This window comes from Dermacentor silvarum, chromosome 8 (assembly GCF_013339745.2).
Source record: "Dermacentor silvarum isolate Dsil-2018 chromosome 8, BIME_Dsil_1.4, whole genome shotgun sequence".
Lineage (NCBI taxonomy): Eukaryota > Metazoa > Arthropoda > Arachnida > Ixodida > Ixodidae > Dermacentor > Dermacentor silvarum.
In genome coordinates, this window is record NC_051161.1 from 45,611,050 (window position 1) to 45,638,085 (window position 27,036).

The window sequence follows — 27,036 nt, forward strand, 5'->3', positions numbered from 1 at the left end:
TTTTTGCATGCAGCCGGGCGTTGTTTGCTCAATTCCTCGTGTGCTCGCATCCGCCTGCCTCTCGTGTTGCGCACGATCGTAAAGCAACGCCGCCATAAACGGTAGGAAATAGCTAGCTAGCTAGCTGTACGCACGCATTTACTGCAGCTTATGGCGGTGTCGTCACAGCGTGGTGGGAGAGGACGCCGGCCTATAACAACCACGCGCCGTAAGTGTAACGCGTCAAAAGTAATGACGTTTCCGCCAGCGCGCCACACATGTGCGAGCGTTGGCCTGGCGACGGTGCATACATGTCCCAGTTACATGCTGAGTCTTGGTTATACGCGCGTTACACGTTCATTATTATTCTAGGTAAAGCGCCTAGCCGTCCTATGTTACTGACTACATGCGATTTTCGCAGCTATAGAAACAAAAAAGTGACGGGAAGTGTTACGATGCCACGCTTTGCTTCTCTTATCATGTGGAACAGGTGTGCTTGCATTGGGGAAAATGTCAAAAACAGTTTCAGTGATTTCGGATGTTTGGAAGCTCATTGGTCGTAATACGTTTGCGCAGGAGCGGCTTTAGATATTAACAGTCGCCATCATTGGTGAATTCACGGCATGTCGAATGCCATCTACCTTTCACAGCATCAGTATATACAGCACCTCTAAAGTCCCTGCCGGGAAAGAAAAATCACTAATTTGCTCATTTACTCCCTCATTAACTCACCCATTCACTCCTCACTTACTCACTCATTCCCTCACATGCTCACTCATCCATTCATCCTCCAAGGTAGAAATAATCGTTTAATAGTGCAATGGGATAGGCCCGTGCTGTCCCTTGCTGTACTCGATTAGTGTCACTGCATACACGCTATATAGACCCACAACGCTATATATATATACGCATAGGATATCAAAATGCGTGTACACACAAATTGTCTACGTGCGTCATAATTTCAAATACCACAATAATTCCCAACCGCTAGCTATCCAGACCGGTTGCACCTAAAAATCCTGGAGCCTACGTTTCAACGTGGCGACTCCTTTTCGTCAGGAATTTCCTTTTTCGGTCAGTGTTGATTACGACGTGTCCCAGTTGCTTTATGCCCTTCCTGCCATCGTCGTATACGCCTTGCCGAATGAAGGACGTTGGTCGGCGAATGTATCTATTGTGTGCATAGCCCTTGTGGCCACACCGCCTGCAATAGAGATACAGCAGGAGTAAGGGAAAAAAACACGACCAGCCTCTTGAGGCTCTCTCGTTTCTCTGGGTTGACGGGCTGGACCTTTGCCAGCTGCGGTGTTTCTCATCTACTCCATGTCAGGTGCGCTGCTTCACATTGTGTACTCTCCAGAGGAGACAAAATTCCGGCTGAACAACAACAACTGATCCAGCCGTCACGTAAACACTTAGTCGCGCATCCCTCGAGGCAGTTCCCACCGTACGTTGCATGCTTGGAAACTTCCCACGATCATCAACGCGCGTTCACAGACCCACTGCTTACGAAGAATCATTATTCACCGTCACTTGCGTTTTTCGCGCACCCCAAAAACCCGAATCTTGTTTTGAAAACAGATTACTATAGCCTACACACGTAGCAGGAGCTTCGCGACGACTTTCCGAGACATTATAAGTTTGCCCTTCTTGCCAGAAGCGGCAACAACTCTGCTGCTTTAGCCGAACGCGTTCCACCAAGGTAAAATTTTCCTTCTCGTCATTCTATACCTCACGCTGAAGTAATGCTACCCTCAGCTCCGTTTCCAATACCAGCCCGTTTCAGTTTCGCCAGTCTACTGAAAGGGTCCTACTGTCCTGGGCGACAGTAGTTAGCATAATTCGGCACTGATTGAATCGGAGAAGTCGAGGGTTCAATTACTAGCACGGACACGTGGCGCTGAATTCGCTAAATTGTTCTTTGTTCCGTCAAGTGATGAACAGTGGTAGCAAGCGGGATTGGCTTGAGCCTGGGACATTCCGCGGGAGCTTGTTGTCATCTCTATGAGTGTAAACGCCACTCATCACCATCATTTATATTTAGGTCCACTGCGGGACCAGAAACTTATCCTGGAAATATCCACACATATACTCTGCTGCTTTAGCCGAACGCGTTCCACGAAGGCAAAATTTTCCTTCTCGTCAATCTATACCTCACACTGAAGTAATGCTACCCTCGGCTCCATTTCCAATACCAGCCCGTTTCAGTTTCGCTAGTCGCCATATTTAAATGAACTCATTGCGCACTTAGTACGTCGAGCAACCCTGTTCCGGTTTTGCGGCGTAAGCAAGGCACTCGGAGGTCTAGATAAGCGCACACTTTGCGCGAGCATCGAAGAGTGACAGGCGCAGGACAGCGCCCAACTCGTAACTCAAGCTTATTCGGCGCAGGTAATTATAACAAGCAAGAAAGATGCGTAACACGGCCAGTGCGTAAGCAGAAAGAGTTAGCCACAGTCATTCTCCAATCTAGCGACACCGACTTATCACAGCAGGACCTGTTTTATGTAACGATTGCTTTCATCTTCCCCGTTGTCTCTGCCCTTTGTCATTCGTTCGTGCGAAAGCACCGCCTCCGCTATCGCAATGATTGGGCACACAGTGGGACGGGTAATAAGAAATGAATATATTCTGAAGAAAGCAATCGTTTTGTAGTGGCGCCCAGGTTTTCCAAAGAAGTCTCGCTCGTTGTTGTGCAACAGGACAGACGTGACACCACTAACGAAAACCTTCTCGTTCTTTCTGATAAAGAATGATTCCATTCTCTCGCAAGCATTTGTCCAATTGTATGACCCACAATTCATTTACTAGGAAGCAACGGCTCTCTCAGGTGCAGAACCGACAGTGGGCCGACAAATGCGACTTGACCTTATTCTGAATAATATATTTCATGTTTCGGTGCTCGATCATTTATACAACGTACTGTTCATTTCGATATAGACATATAGACCCTTCCGCATGTAAGTGGAATCATACTCATACACTATACCAAGGCTTACGTATGACATAAGACCTGGCATGCTTCTTCCCATAAATGGGATTTCTCTGGTGTCTACTATATATACACGTGTGCACAACACCGCTTACGCAGCGTTGAAAAAGACAATGGGTACTTTGTATCTGTGCGCACCGTTTCTCAAGTTGTGCGAAATTCTTTGCACACCGGAATACGGGCCTTTTATTCCTGAGCCTCGGCTCATGGTTTCTTCTCACATATGACTTCCTTAAACGGGGTCTTGGGATACAGCTACTAGCATTAAACCAACAGAGTGAAAGCTTGTAATCTGCTTGCTAAAACGGGCCTATATATATTCCGTCCTCGTGCAAAATGTGCGCTTGTTTAAACCTTCAAGTACGAGGGGCGCCTGAAAAGTTCGTGGCCTGGCCCGGACGTAGTGACCGTGGGTCGAAATTTTGCAGTCAGTTCTCAATATAGTCTCCTTTGAGGGCTACACATGTTGCCAGTCGCTCTTGGAGTTTCATTATTCCACTTCGGTATAACGTTTCGTCCTGCTCCTTCGAAAAGTATTTTACGGCGTCCATGAAGGCTTCATCAGAGGGAAAACGACTTCCAGCCAAGGCTGTTTTTTCATCTGTGGGAATAGGGAGCCAAATCAGGGGAATTAGGGCTGGTGCTGAAACAGTTGGAAAACACAGGACTGAATTGCAGCCATCGCAACAGCCGATTTGTGAACTGACTCGTTGCCCTGGTGAAACAGCATCCCTTTCCGGAGCATTCCTCGCCGTTTTTCCTTAATTGCCGACCTCAGACGACGAATCTGAGCTGAATAGTATTCACCGTTGATGGTTTGACCTTTCGGGAGGAATTCTAGAAGGACACCCTTGCAATCCCAGAATACTGATGCCATAACCTTGCCAGCGGATGGAACCACCTTTGCCTTTTTGGTGCTGGGGGAGGTGGGATGTTTCCACTGTTTCGAGGCTTCTTTTGAGTCAGGACGAAAGTGATGCACCCAAGTTTCATCCATTGTAACGAATCTCTGCAGAAATATATTAATATCAGCTTCAATGAGTTGTAGATTTTCTGCAGAATGAAGTTCTCTCAGACGTTTGTTCTCTAATGTCAAAAGTCTGGGCATCCGTCGGGCCGAAGCATTGTGCATGTTCAGGAGTTGTGTTCGGATATGGCCAACCCTCTCCACTCATCTGCCCACACATTCTGCAATGTGGCGCTGTGTGACACGTCGATCAGCCATCACAATGTCTTGCACATCTTGGAGATCTTCATCTGTGCATGCTGTTGAGGGACGACCACTGCGCGCAGCATCTTCAATTGATATCTGGCCTCGCTTAATGTCGGCAACCCGCTTTTTCACCATAGCATAAGAAGGAGCACTGTCCCCTAATGTATCCAGCATTTCCTTGTGAATTTCTTGTGGTGTCAGTCCTTTTTTTTTTTCAAAGGGTATTTAATGACTGCTCATTTGCGAATTTCTCCATTTCCATACTTCGGCTTCGCGACCTTGCTTAAACCACTGTACTTGAAAAAAAAAAATCGAAATAAATCCAGATTGCTCATGGGACCATTCAAATAACTGAATAACATATTGCATTGCAAAACAAGACCACACGAAAAAGATTTCACGGGTGGGCAGCGAACTTTTCAGGCACCCCTCGTATTTAAGTATCGTCCTTAAGTATCCACCTTCCCTTGCAGCCGAGCATGCCGACGGAGACACCGCTTTATCAAGAAACGACCTCATGAGCTCCTCTCATCAAGTGTCCTCCCTGTTGCTGCATAACGCAACCCAGGACATTAAAGCTACATGGTCTCTATTTCGCGAAATACTTACTTTCATACTTTCTTCTGAAAAACACGCATGCTCTCTCTCTGTGTTTATGTGCCAGATAACGATAATAGGAGACGCACAAGCGCACGCGAGCATACATACATACATACATACATACATACATACATACATACATACATACATACATACATACATACATACATACATACATACATACATACATACATACATACATACATACATACACACATACACACATACATACATACATACATACATACATACATACATACATACATACATACATACATACATACATACATGGTCGGGCACATTTCATTGCCACTGCGTTCTTCTGCCAACATTTGTAATTTGACTGGATCATTCTCTCCCTATATTTCTCTTTCTATTCCCCCTTTCCCTTACCCCTAGTGCAGGGTAGCAAACCGGATGCTCTTCTGGTTGACCTCCCTGCCTTTCCTCTCCTTGCTCTCTCTCTCTCTGGATCAACAGTGACGAAGCCGAGTCTTAGTCGAAGCGATGGCTACAGGCTGTGGCTTCCTTTGTTCGCCCACTTTTGATCCCTTCAAGTCTCTGTCTGAAGCCAGATGTAAACCACACTCCTCATGAGAGAAACTGTGTTTACATACACAGTAGTTCTTTCTTGAAAGCCGCAAACATATAAAATCTACCGTAAACTCTAACTGAGGCGTTTCACAAAAGTGCTCCACTGCGCTTGCCGTGCAAACATGGCCTCGACCGATACCAGTTCAGTCAAAAAACAAATTGCGAACGTCGACGCTGTGGACGGAAAGAAGAAAATCATCGCTAGTGTACAGTCAGAATCAGGAACGGTCAACACACTGGCGCAGCGCAAGAAAGAAAAAAAGAAAAAAAGTAATAGTAACGTGAATAAATGTAAACGGTCTCGGATCGCCGGACAGGAAAAGGGAGATATGTGAGTGAACACTGTAATACAATCTTCGGTAAACGCCGTATACCCTCGACAGAAGAGCTAGGAAGTTGAAGCATTTGATGCGATCCTTCTCCGCGTGCGTTTTATTTTTTCTCAGTTTACTCCAATTGCCTCCGGCGTGCCGGACCGCCAGCGGAAAATATATCTCGTCTTGGAGGGAAGAGCGGTCATACAGACAGAGTGGCAGGAAGAGAAATAGGAGAGAAAAGAAAGAAAGAAAGAAATAAGGTAAGAGAGAGCATAAGACCTAACTCCAGAGAAAATCCTATCTCTAACTTCTCTCTCTCTCTGCGTGTGTGTGCGCGTTGAGAGAGTGTGTGAGTGTCCAGGTCGCTATACGTTCTTCTTCATCCCCTGGGTGTTCCCCTGTCTAAGCCGTTGGCCGCTTTCGTTTCACTCTCGTGTTTTCTTTCACTGCTTCCAGAAGGGGGCGCACAGATAGAGAGAGACAGCCGCTACTGCCGCGACGCCCGCGATGCGTGCGAGAACCCCGGTTGGGTGGGTGGCATTTACTTTTTATACCCTCTCCCGTTTCTCTCTCTCCCTCTTTTTCCCGGCAAGACACCCCTCCCATTCTCCTCAGGCATGACCACGCATCCTATCTGCCACGGCGACAGATAGGATGCTGGGCCTCGGAGCCGCAATAGACGCGGTCCTTGCCCGTCTTGGTCTTAGTATACGCTCGCGTGTGTGTGGCGCGCTGCGGGCCCCCGGCGCAGTCAATCGGGCTTTGCCAGTGCGCACGCTATAGTGGGAGACGATGCCCGGGAGAGCGGCAAGGCAGCCCACGTCTCCTGAACATGGCCTGCCGTATCTCCCGTCGCATCGAGCGTGCGTGTGTAAGACGAAACCCGGAGGCATTAATAAAAAGTTTCTCTGCACGCTTGGTGTTGGCGTGGCAAAGCCGACTGCGTCGTCTGTGTGCGATTGGTTTGTTTGCCGCATTTCATATCCGTATCAAGACACCGTGCAAGGTGAAGAAGAAGCAGGGAAGGTTAAGAGAGGGTAGGAGTGAGACGTGTTTTGAGACCACCACAAGACTACAACATGGAGAGCCGGCTTATATACTATTCAGTGGAAAGTTCGAGGGGCTGCCAAGCTAACACTGCTTGTAGCGTTGCCACCTCAACCACCACCACCACCACCACCACCACCACCACCACCACCATCATCAGCATCATCATCATCATCATCATCATCATCATCATCATCATCATCATCATCATCATCATCATCATCATCATCATCCCCAACCAACCAACAACAAATCCCGGCAGCACAACCATGGACGTCGTCTACACTGTCATGTCCCGAATGGCTGCGGAGCTCAGCACACGCAGTTCGGCACTCTCAACTTTCGGTTACGTTTATTATTATTATTATTATTATTATTATTATTATTATTATTATTATTATTATTATTATTATTATTATTATTATTGATATAAAATGAAAGATTGGATTGGCACCGTTGTCACCTTATTACCTTATGGCACCTTATCGCAGGGCAAGCAAAACAAAAGCACAAGAAAGTGATATGCACTGGCGACAGTCAAACAGTTTTGAAAGTTTTATCCACAGAAGAAAGTAAAAGGGCACAAAAGAGTCTGAAAACACGCACATAAGGTCAGTTCATATCTATACAACAAGACACATACTAACATTAGACGTGAGCTACACACATACAACGTACTATGCGTACATAGAGGGGTTAACTACGACAAAGTAAAAACCTAATATATTTGTTTCTTCCAAACATGTTTTAAAAGCCTCAAGTGCTTTTTTATTTTCTGTAGCTCAATTGTTAGACATGATTCAATTATATATATATATATATATATATATATATATATATATATATATATATATTATTAATATTTTTTGTCAAGAGAAAAGTCTGCTGGCCTAACAACATTAAACCGGCCTGTAGTCTTCGCTTCGCGGTATCGCGTCGCGGGCACTCGAGAAGAAGGTGTTGTATGTCTTCGTCAGCGTGGCCACAGTGGCACTCCGGCCAAGCAACGCGTTGAAACCTGCGTAAAAAGTGACGCGTGAATGATGTCCCAAGCCGCAGACAATGCAATACTGAAGTTACGCAGCTTCCATTGTCGTTCAACATTCGCGGAATGGATATTTAATGTTAAAATCTACAAATAATAACTGTGAGCACTTTGATATCTGATCAGACCGAGTGTTCGTGCTAAGTCGACAGGATATCTGTCTCAGTGTTACGCGGAGCACAGCTGCCGCCGCGGAAGAATATCTGCGCGGCTTTAGGAGCACGTTGTTTGCGTATCTAGCGCGAGTGCGACGTGCTTTGCATGTGTGTAATTTTATGCGTGATCGCTTTCATATGGAGCATATAGGCGAGAATCCTGGCAAAAATCTCTCCAGCTTTTTAAAAATTATGGGGTTCTACGTGCCAAAGCCACCAGTCTGATCGTGAGGCACGCCGTATAGTGGGAGACTCCGGAATAATTTGGACCACCATGGGGTTCTTTAACGTGCACCTAAATCTAAGTATACACGGCTGTTTTCTGCATTTCGCCCTCATCGAAATGCGGCCGCCGTGGCCGGGATTCGATCCCGTGACCTCGTGCTCAGCAGCCCAACACCATAACCACTGAGCATCCACGGCGGGTCCTCTCCAGCTTTCATTAAGGATTCTCTCACTTTTCTTCTTCTCTCAGTGGCCAATCATGCGTAGCGCGTACGTTGTCCTTCCGAGGGTATAAACTATACACATTTTTACGAACAGGTTTGGGAACCCGGATCCTGATTGGCTGCAGGTTCAACTGCCTCTCGCACGGATTTAGTTACTACAAGAGCATGCGGTGGAGAACAACGTAGGCTCAGTGTTGAAGATGGAGGCCCACTCGCAAATGGTTCGAACCTGTCGGCCGGGCACCGATCCTCTCTCGGGAGCGGCTCGGAGTAATTTGTTCTCGGACCTTTAAATCGAGGAGGTTACAGGCTGGTCCTGGTGGAGGCTGCGGTGGAGACTGCGAAGCATAAAAAAAAAGTTACGATTCAAAGAGCAGAGGGAAAGAAAGTGGGAGGGATGCGAACGCTGAAAGAAGTGAGCGAAACGTGAAGATTCGCCGTGAGATAGGAGAGGAAGCATTCGTTGTTGCTTTCCTCCGTAAGTCAGACGCCTGTCGCTTCGTGGAGACGAATCGGTTCATCGCGACGTGCCTGCTTCTCTTCTTTCGGTGCTTCGTTTCGAGGTGGCTCACTGCCCCAGGCAGCGAGCTGTAGTTAGTGGAAACGGGGAAGCGGGAGGGGGTGAATGGGAAGGGGAGGGAAAGGGAGAACCTTGGTTAAAAGCACCAATTTTAGACGAAAACAAACGAACAAACAAACAAACAAACAAACAAACAAACAAACAAACAAACAGTATACTATCGGTGTGGAACGTTAGCAGTGCAAGGCGTTTAGTTGATTCAGAGGTGCGCGATCAAATCAGGAAACGCAAACTCGGGTTGAACTCTGCGCGAATACGAGTACTGAACCAGACAAAGATGCACTATCGGACATGCAGCCACGTTTCACATCACTAGACACATTCCGGTACGTTCGGGTAGTTGTACACTCAGGGTTAGCTGGATTCTGACGTCGAAAATTTTATCGCGTCTGCGATCTGACATGGCGGATATTTCGTATTGGAGAAAATGCAGGCCACAACTGGTGCGCCCTTGGTGTTAAAGTGTAGCGCACCGATCTTCGCTGCCTTGTACATTCCATAAACAATATATGGTGGATAATGCATATAGTGCAAGCAGTACGAACAGTATAGTGCAAAGCAGTCCCGTTGCAGTCTTGTACTTTGGGACCCTCGTCTGTATATTTTATATGCTGTCATTAACATACGATGTAATAATAATAATAAACTGATTTGATTTGAATATTGGCATTCACTGTGGTGATGCTTATATAGTGACAGCATCCATTGCTTGAGTGAATTGTATAGACAACACTTTTCATGTTCACAGGCGTGGTTTTTAGCGACGATATGTGGTGCTAGCGGGAGTGTAATGTGCGAAGCTTGTTGACACTGAACGACATGTTTGTGACAAAGAATTCCTTGCGCTCATAGACCCCGCCAACGATGCACAGTTCGGTCCACTGTTAAAGGGAACACTCAAATGTGCGCCTTTCACTTTGCTGACGCCATAGCTGCAAGTGGCTGAGGAAGCAATGTCGCGTACTGTTCAGGTGTGTCAAAAGGAGTCAATGCTACCGATCAGAAGTCATCTGCTGCGAATCCTGATGATCTCCCTCTTGTGAGAGAGAAAAAATCGGACATGCTGTACATTCAAGCTTTGCCTTTAAAAGTGGACCCCTGTGCACAGCAGCCATAGTGAAAGCTCCCTGCGCCCCTAGCGGTAGTCCTTGTAAAGACGTAGAGACATAAGTCTCTAAGTTTGCAAATACTGACAAAGCGTTTAGGTGCACGCTGCCGTTCAAGAATTTCTCACTGCGAAAAGTTATTTCCTGGGAACATTATACACAGATAAGCAACAACCTAAAGCGTTTTCCATAAACAGGATGAGCAAGCGTATAATTGGAGTGATTCATTGACGTAGATAGATAAAGGTGGGTCCACTTTCCGTTCCGATTCGAGGGTACATGCCAGCTTGAGCAGCACATGCGGTGACAGCAACTGAATGCTGCACGTCACAGAAGACTTGCTGAGTCAGACACATCTGCCTGAGCGGTATAAGCGTCGGCACGCATATTTTCGACAAACAAGCCTCGAAAGGTCTGCGATAGCGACTGCCGCTAATAAGTCTCGATGGTGCGGTGAGCTGGGTGATAAAAATGGTGCAATCTACGCGGTCACCCGTCGTGCCTTCGAAATCAAGAGCACACGGCACATGTCCACACTTTCTTTGTTCTGCGTTGTTCGGATGAAACAAATTGCGAAACCCGCGCTAAGTGCACGTCTGCGTGGTTAGCGACGAGTAAAAGCAAAAGGGAAGGGTAAAGTGAAGCGCAATAAAATCGTTTAAGTACTCTGCACCACAATGAACAGGGCCGTCAGACGTCTGCACCCAGAGCAGTTGGAAGAACGCGAGTGAAACTGGGTTGACCGAAACATTCGGGCGGCGTTATGAGTTGTTTGACCATGGGGCCCACTTCACTTTCATTAACCCCTCAGTTGATCCTAGAATGTCTGACGTCTATTCTTTATTGCGGCGAAAGATTGGCCCGCTGACACACAGAAACAAAATGTCGATTTATTACAGGACGCTCGGACAATGCCCGAAGAGATTTGTGATTCACGGACTTAGGAGGGCTTAAATGATATAGATTCCCGATATTACATGTCCAAACCGAAGCCAAGACGGATGTAGGCGCTGGCACAAAGGCCGTGAGAAACCAAGGATCCCACCCGACTTCCCCGACAACAACCACGACTATCTTCGCGAGTGTATGTACGCAGTCGGGCGGCGAAGTGTGTAGTGGTTTCTTCGCCACCCGCGATAAATGAACAATTATGCCGCGTTGACGTTGTCACGAGGGCTTCCTGTACCCCGAGAGTTGCCAGCTCGTCACGGGCCTGGCTAACGAGGAAACAGCGACAAACGCGCGACTTGTTGGCAAAATGGGGCTCTCTGCCCGCAGTTGGCTGTGAGAAAGGAAGTTCGCGTCGACCGGGATAGCAAAATGTTAAACGAACTTCTTTCCCCCGCATGGTCTCTGTTGCGAAACAAACAGCCAAAAGAATGGAGGAGGGATGTTTAGCAGGGCACGTCGGAAAGAAGGATGCGGAGAGAGAGAAGCATCAACATTAGCCTGCGTAGAAGCAACACAAAGAAAGAAGGACAGAAAGAAAGAAAAAAAAAGCGGTGAGGAGGAGGGGTGTTATGTGGGGAGATAGCGTATGGTGGGCCGGTCGAAAATGGGAGGATGTCAAGGGCAGGGTTCAAGGGCGAAGCGGCGCTTATACGAAGGAACGACTGGCTCGGCAACGCAACAGCGCTCCGCAGCTGATGATGGCCGTCCGCCCGTGCATGGAGAGGCCGGGCACTGCGGACCAAGAAAGAAGGCAGCAGCAGTGCTTCACGCATGGGGCCATGGCAGGCTCCGGGGGGGCTGCTTTGCAGCGAACGCGTCGGCGCGTCCGCCGTTCTTTCTTTCGTCCGGGAACTGGGATGATGGGCGGTGAGAGAAAGAGAGAAAGAGGGTGAGAAGAACTGTGCACAACGACGGGCTGGCTGGGATCCCCTGCCGCTGCTGCGGCATATACTGCTGCTGCCGCTGGGGCTCGTTTGAAGTCGTTTCCTCCTTACATCGGCCCAGGAGAGCCCCTGTGCTTGATGTATGGTGTGCTTATGCACTGCGACGTGACTAGTTGCGTGCAGTTGGCGCTGTCAGGGGTGGAGAAAGCCATGGCGTCATGATGCTTTTGCTGATTCTACCACACTATCCGGGCCCTTCTTTATCTAGAATTTGTGGGAGGTTGACAGTTTCGCGTGGAGGACCACATTCTTTGGTCACCTGCGTCAGAGGTTGTTTCGAATTCTCTCCGAGTCTCGATCCACAAGTCGGCTAACGCATACTGACGCAGACTATATATGCCTTAGCTTTTCCACACTTCGGCGTTTGGCAGGCAGAGCCGAAGGATCGGCGGTGCTGCACAAAACTGCTCTTGACGCCACGCAGCCGGGCGGCAGGACGTCGTTTTTGCGTGTTCGGTCGGCCGAGCGGCCGGGGGGGGGGGGGGGGGGGGGGGGGGGGGTGCTCTGCAGCGCTTGGCGTATTTCCTGCGCTGCTCCCCTGACTTGTCGTGCTACTCTTGAGCCGTAGGGCCGGGAGAGAGAGGGCATGGGAAAACGGCGCGACGCTGTCCTCTATGTTGTGTCGTGTGTGCGTGCTTTGTTTTGGTTCCGTCTGGCTGGTGTGGAAATTGGGGGCGGTTGGGAGGGAGCCCCGGTGGACCGATGCTCATCCACCTCCGCAGCAGCAGTTCAAGGCGGTTGCCGCCGCGCTAACAAAGAGAATTCCCCCCTCCTATGTTGTCGCGTATACACTGAGGCATATAGTATAGACCTGCGTATATGGCGATCCCGCGAGCAAGCTCATTTTTCTGCGGTGCCGGTCTTCAATCTGCGACCGCTGTTATACTGTGCCCGGATGCAGCAGCAACCAGGCCGTTGTTGCTGGGCGGACGTTGTCCGGCATGCCGGCTGGCTGGTCTGCCAGCCACCATGTCGGCGACGGGGCTTTTAGGAACAAAGCCTTATTTTTCCTCTTTGACGCTTGGCTGCCCTCCCGACTTTCATTTCCTCCCCCGCTCGCACACTCGGCCATCCTCTTTCAGTGCCTCGCGCGCTGGTTGCGTAAAAAGCATTTCTCGGCGTCTCCATTCAGGACACCTACTTTTGTCTCTCGACACTGGTCTCGAGGAATCCTTCGCGGACTTCCTGCGGAGATTCGCTGGCCGCGAGGTTACTCGAGTGTAATATACGCTCCGCGTCTAGTTTCCGCTGCGCTGCTTGCTTCATGCAGTTCTACGTGCGGAACGAGCAGGATGTTACGCAGTGCGTTACGTACAGTTTGGTCGGTGGTGATTGTACTGCGACTGCCGAACGACTGCGTTGCTTTGTAGCTTGCGGTCAGCCAATGTTCCGCCTCAGAGGCGCCCGCTTCAGTGCAGGTAGTTCTGAAGAAAGAAACGTGGCCAGTGAAAGTTTGTTTGGGGAAAAAAAGAAAGAGAAAACGTGGTTGCCCAAAAGCGGAGGTTTCGATATGAGCCGACGAAGGTTGCAAGGTTTTCCGTCATATTCCTCAGGACGAAGTACAGTCGGCAACTTCACCGGAGCTTTCTTTTGGAGTAGACAGAATCGATGAACTTCAGTGAGAAGCTGAAGTAGTTAGCGTGGTGGTATGTCCTGATATGCCAGTTGAGGCATTGGGCGAGGATTGTGGCAGACACAGTGAACAAGCAGTGAACAGCAGGTCTGTAGGCCTTAACGAAATTCGTTTGAGAGATTGCTTTTGGCCTACTAGTAAAGCTTGTTTAACTTCTTTGTGTGGCGTTCTCATGGCGTTTGTTAAAATTTCAGGAGAGGTTTCAGCACCGAAACACTTTCATAGTGGCTACGAGCGTGAGTCCGATACGCTTTTCGCGACAGGCTCGCCAGGTTGGCAACGATTGACGATAGAAGAGACGGTATTGCATTAAATAAAGGGGGTTGCGTGACTATGAGACATGTGAAATATATCTCCAACGACCTGCGGTGCAAGCAACGACCCCCCAAAAAATGCTCGCATAAAGGTGTTGAGAGGATGGCCTCGTTCAGCCTCTACACATACTAGAGCGGAGGAACATGCGACGGTCGTAGACGTAAATTTGCCTTTAACACCCGATTTTCGTTTTATAACTGAGACAAAATGGGATTAAATCATGGTGTTGAACGCCCCAAAGCTATTCAGGAGCTTCGAGAGGCGATATTGGAGGGCTCAGGAGGAAGTTTGACCCTCTGGAGTTCCTTAGCGGGAGCATTACGGCCTCATCGAAATGTGGCCTCCTCAGCCGCGAAGCGAATCTGCGACCGTATCAGCAGAATACTATAGCCACTAACCCACCGCTGCCAATGAAAAATTGTAGTTTGACTGCTAAACAGTCAGCTAGTTCGATTCCCTAGCTAAAAACAAGCATCCAAGGGAGAGAATATATAAGAAGAAGCAAACGAAAATCTTTCCCATTCTCTTCTTACAAAAATCCCTTTAAGAACATAACTAAAAGCGAAAAGAAAAGCAGGGAGAGAGAGAGAGATAACTTGTTTAAGGAAACGCAGAGAGGTCGCGACCTGAGGTAATAGTTCTATAGCCCGCTACGCACGCTGCTTAGAGGGAAAGGAGAAAGAAGGAGAAGAGAGTTACGAGGAGTGGTGATGAGGATAGACAGTATACAGGGGACGTATTCTCGGACGATCCCTTTCGGCGACACGGTCGCCTTCGCGTGAGGTAGTGCTCAACTAGTCAATCAGCTCATCCGATTTTGCTCAACCAGCCAATCAGCGTGCGCCTGATGGCCGAAGCGATGGTAATCGCCGCAAGTGATCGTCCCAGAATACGTTCCCCACTAGGATGCAATTGTATACATGTTCCTGTTCGAACGGGCTGTTGGCGGTCTTGGACCTAGGCCTGGGTTAATAAAGAAATCGAACAGAGTCTTGAACAAAACAATAAGTTACACGTTTACATTAGCTATATGTACTCAGTACAGAACCAGTGCTGGGACTTGGGAAACAACATAGGGCTGTGGCAACAACAGCGTTCAATCTTGCGTATAGCACACGCATCAGGAAAGACAGGGTGGACAGTTTTGCTTATAACAGTATTATCAAAGACAGCCGCGTTTGACAGGGTGATCAGTTTTGCTTCTAACAGTATACAGAGCTTCATTCTTTTTTTTTTCTTTTTCAGAGAGGCTTTTACATGTTTTTCTTTCTGAGACGGGATTATTATTTCGCCTTCTCGCGAAGGAAAGTTTCCCATAAGAGTGGCTTCGCTATATATTAGGGTTCCAGTGCTCTTTCCTGGGCCGTGTTCGACCACTTAAGAGCGACCGTTAATCGATTCGCAGCGGGCGAATAGTTTTGCAATATACTTTCCCCGCCAGCATATATATGTCATTCGGCTTATATCTACCGCTAAGTGTCACGGTGTCGTTGTTTTCGTGGAAACCATGGCAAGTATAACGTGAAGGTTTCTTTCCATTGATTCCTTTCTTATCAACCATCATTCACGTTAGACCGATTCTTGGGGTAACGTAGATAGCTGTTCTGGCCCAGGACCTCCATTTTGTTAGGATTTTTTTCCTACTGCAGACCAGAATCTGTAGCGCTTCAATGTGGCAGTCATCTTTTGCAGGGGATCGACTGCGGAAACTGGTGGAATGAACGGGCGTGATGGTGGCCGGTCACGTGCGTGGCCTATTCTTATCGCTTGCTTGTCGCCAGTGTTCACTCGTCATGGTTCGTCGTCAGCTGCCCCGTCACAAACTTGCCGCACCTGCGCAGGCCGTTGCAGCAAAGGGTGACGAGGGTCGAGATTACGTGCGCTTGTTCTATAGACGCGGGTGCGAGAGTAAAAGATTCTCATCTATGGTCTATACTGCTGATTTCTTGTGATCCGAGTGGGCTGATCCTGACGACAGTGGAGGCTCAGCTTCGGCGCAAGCCAACTACGAAAGGCAAGATGAGTGGAAAAGTACGAGGAGCATTGCAAAATGCGGGCCCTGACTGCGACGCAGAGGTTCTCCCGCAGTTAAAGAACAGTGAGAACATAATCCGGTGCCCTCAGGAAGGAAGAACTTCGACTCATCGGAGCCCTTCCCAACCGAACCCAAGCTGTGCCATTTCCATGGGAAAACGGAGGGTGGCCCGCAGCAATCACACGAAGGTGAGGGGTGTGATCACGTGACGGCGAGGGGTGGGAGTGTACTACGTGGCCGAGCGGGAGCGACATTAACGGCCGTAATTTAAGAAAGGCGGCCGGGATATTACGCCGCGGTCCCGACATCGCCTTGCCCGGCGAGCTCTCGAAGCGGGCCTTCGCCATAGCCGCTTTTACCACCGGGACAAGACGTGCCCGACCCGGCATCGCTTCTTCCTCTCCTCCGGTGCGCGGTTATAATTATAGGCCGCTCATGTGCTTGTTGTTTCCTTGCGCGTGCCTACGTGCTCGCCTGTCGAAGCCATTCGGGAAGGTAGAGGGGGCAGGAAGTGCCCGACTGAAGGGTAAGGGGGGGGGGGGGGTGCTCTTTTCTTCGAAGTGGACGCGTGTCGGCTGCAGCTGCAAACGCGTGCGCGTTGTTAAAAAGTTGTAGAGCACGACTTTCGTCGTGCGATTTCCTAATTGCATAGTGTTTTCTTCGTTAACTTACGGAACCAGACTCGGTTTTCGGATAGATATCGTCCGCGGCAGTTATCGTTCTTGGCGTGAGCGGATATGGGGAAACGAAAGCTGCCGCGTGTCTCTTGCTTTCGTTCCTGGGTGCTTTGCTGTTAAAGGCGACTAGTAGCTACGGGAAGGTTATGCCGGTGTGTAAAGAAAAAAAAAGCCATTTCGCGAGGATGCATATCGCGCGTTGGTATCACGATCGACCCGTAATGATAATGAGAATGTCCGGAGGCTGTATTTTGTAACGATCCACGTTCATTTGGCATTACTTTGGCCTTCGGGATTCGCTTCGACGACGACGTACCGCCGTTATCTCCAGAATCGACCATTCGGCGTGACGGAGGATAGATAAGAAAGGAAGATGAAATGGATCATTGCAAGATGTGGCCCCACGTGAGGCGACTGTGTCAAAAAAAAAAAGCTTGTGTTGCAGATTAGTTTCTTCCGTTGGCCATTAGTTCATTGGGACAGCAGGGTTACAACAAGTAGTCGGCAGGTTCTGTGATGTCCACGAAATTACGTTCAGCAATGTTCGACGTTCGCTTCTAATACCCGTGCGAGCTGATGGCGCGACCAGTGGCTTGGCCAAATATATATTTTTTTATCGAGGTTGGGAGGAGGGACACGCATTTGACTGGGGACGGTGATGATGAGGGAGGTGCAATAGAGGCTTAAGCAGGCTGCATACTAACAATGTAATTTCGGAGGGAGGAGGGGGGAGGGGTCACGTGCGTGCCCCTCCCTGGCTACCTCACTGCTACGTCACGGCTACGTCAACCGAAGTAGTGTAAAGGTCTCCAAGCGGGGTGCAAAACTCCTGGGGTAAAACCTAGAATGATGTAACAGAAGTGCCGTTGTTGTTGCCTCCGAAAGAAATCTTTTTTCTCCTTTTTACTTCTTCCCATTCACCATCACCATCCTCTACTTTGGCGTAGTTTAATTCACTGCTTCGTAATGATGCAGGCCCTTGACCAGTATTCAGAGACGTTCTGTACCCTGTAAGTGTTCGTACGGGCAGGTTATTCCTGACCTATTATTAGTGACGACGCCCGGCTAATGGCCAAACACATCTTACTGTACGACAAACCGCATTTGCGATTACGGCCCCTGAAGCAAATGTCAGGCTTGTGGATGGGTCAGCTCCAGCATTAATGAAAGTACTTGTAGAGGTCGCCCTATCTCACTCTATTATACGTACACCTCTCTTTTGCCTGCACAAAGACTGACGCGAGTGCCGCTGTATCTTCGTGACGTCATATCTTGCAGCATTTCTTGAAAGGTTTCGACCTGGCTTACTTGGAAGCCGTGCCGCAGTTGCCGCCCATATCAGATGCACGTGCGCAAAAATGCGGGCTCGCGTCGGCGCGGAGGTTGAAAAAAGGAAGCCGGATGCGGAGCGAAGCTTTCCGCTTCGATGGCGTGGGCGTTGCTTTTGAAGGAGACTGAGATAAAAAATAAAAGAAACTAAGGTGTTTTTCTTATTTTGTTAGTTATGCGCAGTGCAGGGTAATTTATAATTCAGGTCGTAGAGAGAAGAAACCTTTGGAGTTGGATGGCGTGGACGTGAAGTGAAACCAATGCAGTGCAGACGTCACCGCATTATCGGCGCTAACTCGAGGAGCTTTCAAAATGCGCCTTCGTACGAACTTTTACGGTGGATCGACTGCCTGGCTGATCGTTATACTTTGTTTTTGTTCGAAATCTCAATACCGGCACGTCGGGTGCTAGCTGTTGTATTTCATGACTGCAGTTCTGTCTTTGCTTGTTCTCCTGCTTGTTCAAGCTAATCTTCGAAAAGGGGGGTTGGGGGTGGGGGGTCGATAGTGGCGGACTCTACAAGAAGGGAGGAATAAACATTTATTCAAGAAAAAAAAAAGATACAGGCTTGCTTGTTTGTTCCGTCTTGTAGCCTGTATCCCAGTAGGCGGGGATATACGAAAATAAGAACCACGGTTTGAAAAGGCAGGCATATAAAGAACGAAGGCGAGAGCAACGAGGCGTACAACAGAATACTGCGTTCGTGTGTTGTACAACCCTACTCTTCAAGATCATGAATCGCTACCAACTTACACAGCTTGCGTCCTTCTAAGTAGCATATGCAAGCAACGATGAGCTGTTGCCTGTTCCCTGTCCTGGTTCTTGGTGTCCTTTATTTCGATGATTTTCCGCCTATTAATTGTCTCAGTAAATTTATTTACCGAATCTTAATTATTTCAGCATTTAACGTATATTTAGTTAGAAACCTGCGGTATATATCCTAGAAAGTGGTCACGACTGCCGAACTCCGCGCAGTCTTTTTTTTTTTTTTTTGATTTCGAGTGTAAGCCACCTGTACGAAGAGAATGCCAATTAAGGAGAGATCTCGAACACTGAACGAAGCTTAATGTCTAGACACAAATCCAAGAACTAAGCAAAATTTAGGAGTTCCGCTCGATTTGATAACTGAACGAGTCCAAAGCAGGCAGTGTGGCGTACTTGTGTAGCACAGCTCCAGAAAACGATCTAATTCGATCTGCCCTTCCTCGCTTCCTTCTTCCCTTTTCTTTCTTTGTTATTTTTAACAAGAAATCAATTTTTAAGCTACTTCCTTCTTACTTCTCCCTTCAAAGAAAGTCCTATGCCTTCCTCAAGCAACGCTCAGTTCAAGCATTTCAAAGGCACGGCTTTGTGTCCTTGTTTTGTGCTTTAAACTCTCCCCACTAAAATCTACTGCACGTTACTACAAGCCATTTCCGTGGCCCAACAATGCGACTGCACCCTGTGCTTCTTTTACCTCCACATAGGGCTCAATTTTACGACACTCATTTCGCTCGCACACGCGCATCCGCTCTGCAAACGACCCCGCAGGATTAACAGCAGTAGGGGGCCAACAATCCGTCGCTTCAAAGGGGCCAGCGACGCACCCTGCAGCTGGCCACGGGGGGGAACTGCGGCAGCAGTTCGGAAGGGCTCGCGCAGCCCTCCGCAGGCAGCAGTATGTAAGGCAACGGAACAGTGCAACGTAGCCTGCAGGCGGGCAGTACACACAAAGCCAGCTCGGTCGCAAAGCATTGGTGCGCTCCCACTACCGACAGCATCCCCTCACCCATCTAGGAAGGCCCGTCCTTGAACCCTCGCGGCAGCCCGTGCGGAGGGGAGAACCGGCAGCAACCGAAGCAGCGCTCGGTTCGGCACGCTGGCTTCTGCTGCTGCTCCGGCCGAGACAGTCGGGCCGGTTTGTTGTGTTGCGTCGGGCGGTGCTGCCGTGCTCTGCGTGCTCACTATTCTCGCCTGTGCTACGGGCCCCGCTCCTGCTAGCAAGCGTCTGTGCCGAGTCGAGTCTTCTCCTCCTTCTCCTTTCCCCTCCGAAGCCACTCTCTCTCTTTCTCTCACGCCCGTCACTTTTTCGGTGGTGCGCAGGCTCTGTTGCTAGGGCCGAAGTGTTGCCCGTATTTGGGCTGCGAATCGAATGCACCCGGCGTGTGTTATATGTCTATTGGCTTATTGCAGCGCCCATATTTAGAACTTCCTTGTCATGTTGATGCCTTCATCTTGCCAGTGACACATCCCCCCCCCCCCCCCAAAAAAAAAAAAAAAAAAAAAAAGAAACCTAATATTATAGGGTTTTATGGGCCAGAACCCCGATCTGACTATGAGGCTCGCCGTAGTCGGAGACTACGGAATAATTTTAATCCCCTAGGTTTCTTTAACGGGTAACCAGTGCAGGGGCGTTTTTGCATTGCGCCCCATCGAAATGTGGCCGCCGCGGCTGAGATTTGATCCCGCAACCTCGTGGTTATATAGGAGCGCAACACCAAAGCCATTAAGTGACCCGGGACCAATATCGTAAGAAGAGACAAAAGCTTGCAGTGTGTATGTTTCGTTTTCATTAATAGTGTTTATCTCTCTTGTGTCAAGCATTGTAAAACGCACCTTCGCGATATCTGACGTTGGCCAAAGAGACACAGATGAGATCAACGGAGCGCAATAAAATCGCAGGCATATGTACAGCGATAGCAGTGGGCGTGTCTGATGGCCAAAACAGCCAGCACATCCCTGTTTATGTGACCACTCAAAAACACTGATATCTCCTAGGTCGGTGACTAACGGACCCTGCACCTCACTTTTTGTAGCACTGCATTGAAGTTATCGCTAAGAGCTGCCATGAACGGAAGAAAGCATACCCCGGTCTTACTGCAGCCACGTTAGACTTTACTGCAGCCACGTTAGAAATCGTATATGGTCGACTCTCGTTAATTAGACCTCGGTTAATTCGACATATCGATTAATTCGAAAGCACTGGAATGTACCGGTGATAACCACACATCGCCTATGGAAGAAAAACTCGTTTAGTTCGAACGCGAAAACATTCGACCCCCACCGGCGTATCCCCTCTTCTTCTTCTTCTTCTTCTTCTTTCTGGGGTTTTACGTGCCAAAACCAGTTCTGACTATGAGGCACGCCGTAGTGGAGGGCTCCGGATTAATTTTGACCACCTGGGGTTCTTTAACATGTACTACAACGCAAGCACACAGGCGTTTTTGCATTTCGTGGCGTATCACCTCATGGGTGCAGCGGCTACTAAGGCTTGAAAAACAAGAAGTTAAGCAGGGCTTGCTACTCCTTATCTAGGTCGGAAGCTGCTCTCCTTTACATTTACTTTACTCCTTTTATTTTCGGGACACTCAGCATTTTACTTTTCACCATGCCACCTTGGGCCGTATTCTGAAACGTTCGCCTAGGCGAAATTTCTTTTTTCGCTTTCAGGCGTGCGCTGATTGGCTGTTTTAGCAAAATTGGATGAGCTGATTGGGTGGTTGAGCCCGACGTCATTCAATTTTGCCCAACCAGCCAATCAGCGCGCACGCTGATTTCGCCGAGGCGAACGTTTCAGAATACGGCCCCATGCCGCCGGATTCACTTGTCCTGACTTCAGGATCCTCTACCATCATGCTTACGCAATTTGTTTCATCGAATACGTTCATTAATTCTATAGTAGAGCGTCACAGGTTAATCTTTTTTTTTGCGTGTATGTGACACATTATTGGCGCCGGCGGACATCGGAAAAGACAGAATCACTCCTGATTACGGCTTCGTTTCGCTGAAGATGACCAGTTAGCTTCTTAGAAAATTGCTTTAATTAAAGGCAGATAATGAGTTTAAAAATTAAAGCCACTCACCTCGCTTGATGCATTTCCACTTAATTCAAATCACGAGCCATAAGTATGCACGAGCGTGCACTTGTGTAAGTGCATTTGCGTGTGTCTGTGCGTGCTATCTCGTCTCTTACACTTGGCGTATACGCATGCCGACGGAACGTCTCACTAAAGTTCTTATCACTCTCTCTTTCTTCAGACGCTTAGCAGGGAGTATTTTTGTGCCCTTCTTTTCCTGCCACAAACGCACCTGACCTCTAAACGAAGAGATTCCGCCAAGGGAAGACCACACACGGTTTCCGCAATGGTGCCAGGTACGCACAAACAAAAGGCATTCGCAACAGCGTGCGTACGGCACAGAGCCGCAGAAACACCGTCCGCGAAGACGCCATACCGTTGTTCCAGCCTTCTTCCCTTAACCGCTACGGGTAGGCGAGGTATAGCCCCCTTCAATTTTTTTTATTTTTTTTTGCGTCATAGAATTTCTTATCAATATTACTGGAGTGAAATAGGACGCTACTGTCTGATGGAGCTACAAATAGGGTGGTTGTGCCAGCGCGAGGAATGATGGGTATTGTCCAAATCTGACTTTGTCGAGACTGATTGTCTAGATTTGTCCACAGTTGACCAAACCTCGTTCTGCCACCTCCGGGCGCCTTCCTTACATTGCAAATGGATCACTTTCAACAAAACATTGCGTTATAACTTCAACGATTCGCATTTATTATATGCGTCTGAACGTTAACATGTAGTACATTCATGCGATTAGAAATAAAATAAAATGAACTATGATCACTGGAAACCTTAGAAAGACCCGCCGTGGTAGCTTAGTCGTTATGGCTATGAACCCACGACCTCGAGCTGCCGAGCTTGAAGTCGTGGGTTCGATTCCGGCCGCGGCGGGTGCAATTCGGTTGGGGTGGTCAAAATTAATCAGGAATCCCCCATTAAGACATGCCTCATAATGAGATCGTACTTTTGACTCGTAAAACCGCAGAATACGCATATATCTTTTAATTTATAAAGATAAATCGTAATAGGTAACACCGCAAGGACGTTTAAAGTTAGAAGCTCAAAGATTAGACAAACCTCGCTACAACGAAGTCTTCTCTGACACGAAATTCCTTCGTTATATTCAACATTTGTTATAAGCATATATTCGCTACACACTGATATTGGTGAGAAAGCTTTTATAATTACTTCGTTATATCTGTTTATTCGTTATATCCGTGTTCGTTATATCGAGTAACCATGCATCATTCCCATAGCAGCTGAACGCGGTTTCAATGCCACAGTTATCCCTCTGATAATTTTTTGGCAGAAGCTGTACGGCATGCGTGACAGTGTAGCGGTCGTTGCCGTTGCCGTCGTCCTCTTTACAGGCGCGCGGCCTTTATCGCACCCTGCGGTCAATGCCGCCAGCGTCGGAAGCTGCGAACGCAGCCCGATGTCCTCGCATGGTTGCACGCTGCTTCTGCGTAGCCCCGGCCGGCGCAGGATGTACGCGGCACCGCTGCGCGTGCGAGTGAGTGATGCACGGAATCGAGCTTTCGACGCTTCCGCCTCGGTACATGACATATCGCCTATAGAACAGAGCGGTGCCGGGAAAAGACATCTCTGGGATGTGAGATCACCGCGACAGTGTTGCTGCGGGACATTTGTATACGTTTTGCTGCCCTGTCGAAGGTTTTATAAGCAGTTTTTGTTTCACACTTTTTATTAATTTATTAATTCCGTTTTTTTTTTTTGTATACGCGTAAAGGCACTCGATTGAGGGTATTATCTGGAGGGGAGGGGGGGGGGACGTTAGTTGCTTAGATCGTTTCGTTTCTTTCATGCGTGCATGCGTGCGTGCTTCATCGTAAACTTTCAACATGACGACTTACGAAAGCGCAGCAAATCGGAAATTTCAATGCATGCACATCTTGTTCTGCAACATTTTCATACTTCTGTCACATCTCACATACAGTAACGCACATCAAACACACACACACACCACACACACACACACACACACACACACACACACACACACACACACACACACACCACCACACACACACACACACACACACACACACACACACACACACACACACACACACCACACACACACACACACACACACACAACACACACACACACACAACACACACACACACACACACACACACACACCACACACACAGCACTACACACACCACACCCATACACACATACACTACATACATACACTACACATACATACACATACACACACACATACACACACATACACACACACTACCACACATACACATACACACATACACACTATATATGTATATATACTTTCATTATCTGTATATATCTGTATATATACTATATATATATGTATATATATGTATATCTATATGTATACCGGCATGTACAGTCAACCACATACGTTTACGTAACTCGGGGTCTCAGAAAACCTTCAATTTCCGAGCAGCCTGAAGCAGTAGCCAGTAAAACTGTATACGATAATGTTGCTAGCATATTCTAGTCGAGGCCCGAAATGCTAATACCAGGCTGCGTTGTGAGGCTGTGGAGATATTCAGCTTTTTCACAGATTTCATGGTACGTAATATTTTGTGGCTGGACTGTACTGCATTACGCTCGACAGATACGCAATGAGAATACAGATGACGCATATGTTAAGGGAAAGCTGCAAGTTCCGTCAAATGCATCATGTTAGGACAATGTGTTGCCACAAACAAGCAACGCTTTTCAAGTTGCCTAAAAGCCGTTTTATGCAGTCTACGTATTTGCTTTGGACGCTTGCAGCTCGTATACTAAATATGTCGACTGCACTCATAGCTTCGTGCGAGGCCATGAAGTATATAAACTTGTGCACTAAGCATTGTGTTGACGCCTTGCTTACGTAATGTATGTGAGCCTTAGTCATTGTCACAGAACAGAACTAAGACGCATGAGGCTTCGGCATGCTTTCATCATTAGAGAGAGAGAGGAGAGGAGGTTTATTTGAAGAAAGACAGAGAGGTCGGCTTGAGCGTTAGTTTGCTCTGGCCTGCTACTCTACACTGGCGAAGGGGGGGGGGGGATAAAAAGAGCGATAGAGAGAGAGAGAGAGAAATAGAGGAGAGGAAAGGCAGGGAGGTTAACCCGACGCACGAATGATGATCAGATTAGGAGGTGCGTATATACATGTCCATCACGTTGAGGTCATACTATAGAGTCGTGCATCGAGTCCAGTGGCTTGAAGGAAGGCTATAGTCGCTACGATGACCACAGCTGCGCTGTTGGCGTCAGGCCAAGGACCTAAGACAATCTCGTCAGATATTGGTCTTTTAGTAACTCGTTGAATAGTAGAAATGAGGATACGCTGGGCATGAGCAAAATATGTGCTCAAGTGTTTCTGGCACTGCGCAGTCATCGCAGTTGGGACCAGTGTCACTGCAGCCGATGATACACGTATAACGCCTTGTGAGTGCAACACCAAGACGAATCCGGTGTAACATACTTGTTATGCTCCTCTTCAGTTTATGAGGCATGCGGAACTTCATTTCTGGGTCCCATTTGTGCAGTCGCCTGTGTCGTCGATCAGGGTTGGTCCAGTACTCAAGTGTAGAGTTCCGCATAACGCACCGAAGCAGGGCATTCGTGTTTGTTCGTGAGAACAGCGATGCTTACTTCTGGCGCATTATTTACAGCTATTTTAGCTTCAGCGTCTGATTGTTCATTTCCTATCACGCCACAGTGTGCAGGTATTTCTGCATAACATTGCGTAATCACTTTGTATACTGGCTAACTGCTATTTCCATAAAAAGAAAGTCACCAGCCCTTCCCCTGTCGAGAAAATGCGAGTTTGCGGCTCCATTGCTCAAACGCAACCTGCTCCTCGGCGGAACACACCACGCGCGACCTTCCCATCCAGGACGCCGAAACTGATCTGAGGTGAGGGAAGCCCGGTGGAGCGCGCCCCCAACCCCCCATTTCCCTCCTCTTTCCCTCCCCGTGACAAACCAAACCAGCGGAGCTGAAATGTGCGGCCCCGGTATGAGCCACTTTCTCTCTCTCTTTCTTTCTTTCTTGTCCCTGGCTCATACCCACTTATCCCTGGCTCATAGCCGCATATCCAATGCGGGCAGCGGGTATGCGCCACACGTGATTTTATTATCGTTAATCGGGACGTATAACTGACAAGCATGTGATGTTATTGATGTCATGACCTATCAGTCATGTTAGTCATACATTCGTACCCTTCCATGCCAATTCTGGTATATACCAAGTGAACGAGATACGAGACTCCGACAGGTTTTCGATAGGGTTTTAGCGTCACACCACCACCACCACCACCACCACCACCACCGCCGCCGCCGCCGCCGCCAACACCGACACTTGCGAGGCAATACAAGCTTGCTTGAAAAGTTATTATATATTAATCTAATATACGTAGTAAAACTCTTCTGCGTCCATCTCGTGGCTACATTAAATCTGCAGAGCAGAGAAACTGGAAACGTTAGCTTGCTTATCAGATTAGAGAGACAGCTCAGCAATTTCTTTGGACACGTCTTGTACAGGCATTGCGTAAATGTGGGAAACTGCGGCGAAATGCTTTACGTCGTACCACTCATGTCACTAGCATTCCTGGTTATTGCGTGAAATTCAATTGCAACGCAGCATGTCCATCGCCTACTTCTTCAGGGATTAAATATTAGAAACGGTGCACATGTACCCGCGACAATACAACAATGCAGCAGCATTGCCCCACATGAATAGTTTTGGCAAGCAGAAGCTGAGTATAAATTCATGGCTGCTATAAATTCCATAAGTTTCGACCAAAGCACCGGGAATGCATCTCCCGTAAATGTGATCTACCGGAAATAGCTGCGAAACAGTTAACACTGTGGCATATCTATATTATACCTGCAGAGATTACATTCAGGTTTACACAGATGGCTCGTGCCAAAATTTTAAAGTTCAGCGTCTGCATTCTGCATACCCTCTACGATAGAAAAGATATAGTTTAAATTGTCAAGCATCACTACCTCTGCCACACCATGCAGAACTTTATGCCATAATGTCTGCCTTGACCTTCATATGCTCACGACCACACACCCTCAATTTGGTCATCCTGGGCGACTCTCAAGCATCTTTATTGAGCATTAATTCTACAAACGTGAACAAAAATGAAATTATGCTCTAGTACATGAAGTACAACGATATATACAAAGGCGACATACTTACAACATGAAATTTTATTTCTGTGGTTTCC

The 27,036-nt window shown here is 48.1% G+C and overlaps 1 protein-coding gene across 2 annotated transcripts in view; it reads left to right on the forward strand.

Annotated features, from left to right (window-relative positions):
- The first annotated feature begins 15,770 nt into the window (after positions 1 to 15,770).
- The window catches only part of LOC119461140 (cytochrome P450 3A29), a 278,911-nt gene continuing 267,645 nt past the window's right edge, over positions 15,771 to 27,036 (forward strand). Inside the window, exon 1 of one of the 2 annotated variants that reach the window (XM_049671788.1) lies at positions 15,771 to 16,143. The gene's annotated coding sequence lies outside the window, so the exon portion shown is untranslated. The remainder of the gene's footprint in view (positions 16,144 to 27,036) is intronic. The other variant, XM_049671786.1, reaches the window with a different exon arrangement.